Here is a 665-nt window from a genome sequence, read left to right as displayed (position 1 = left end):
GTACGCGGAGTCGGATTCATGATCTGTCCGCCACTGTTTACATTGCTTTTCAACACAGACAGTCTCCGCGCGACCTCCTGTTGCCAATTTGGCAACTCCGCTGTCACACGGGATTTGATCTGTGTTAATTCGGCGTGTAGTGCGGCAGTGCTAGCGTCAATATTTACACTCGCAGCCGCAGTCGCTTGCTCTACAGCTGTTTTCACGTCGCTTTCAATCTTTGCAGATATCTCGCGATCCTTTACTTCTAGCCATTCATTAAATTCTTTTTCAACTTTTTGAGCTTGCACTTCCAAATGTGTATCAATACTTTTCCGTGCATATATCTCCACATTATCCACGCGGTTGGTTTAAGTCTGGACATTGTCTTCAAGCCTAGCCTGTGATATCTGTAATTTTTGCATCGAGCCGGTTAAGCTTTGCACAAGATTGGGTATTTCTTTACAAGCGTCCCTCATCTCGGCAAGTTCTCTTTGGATACTGTCTAGTTTCGCTTCACTGCGCTGCTCTTGCCCACTAAACTTTTGCATTAATTTTTTCTCCTGCTCATGTAGCATCTGAGCCAGTTCTTCGTCTCTTTCTTTTTCCATCTGTTCTGACATTCTTTCTTTTTCCCTTTCTTTCTGTTCTCTTTGTTGCTCTTGCTCATAGAGCATCTGAGCCAG

This window comes from Schistocerca nitens, chromosome 8 (assembly GCF_023898315.1).
Source record: "Schistocerca nitens isolate TAMUIC-IGC-003100 chromosome 8, iqSchNite1.1, whole genome shotgun sequence".
Lineage (NCBI taxonomy): Eukaryota > Metazoa > Arthropoda > Insecta > Orthoptera > Acrididae > Schistocerca > Schistocerca nitens.
Note: the sequence above shows the minus strand (reverse complement) of the source record.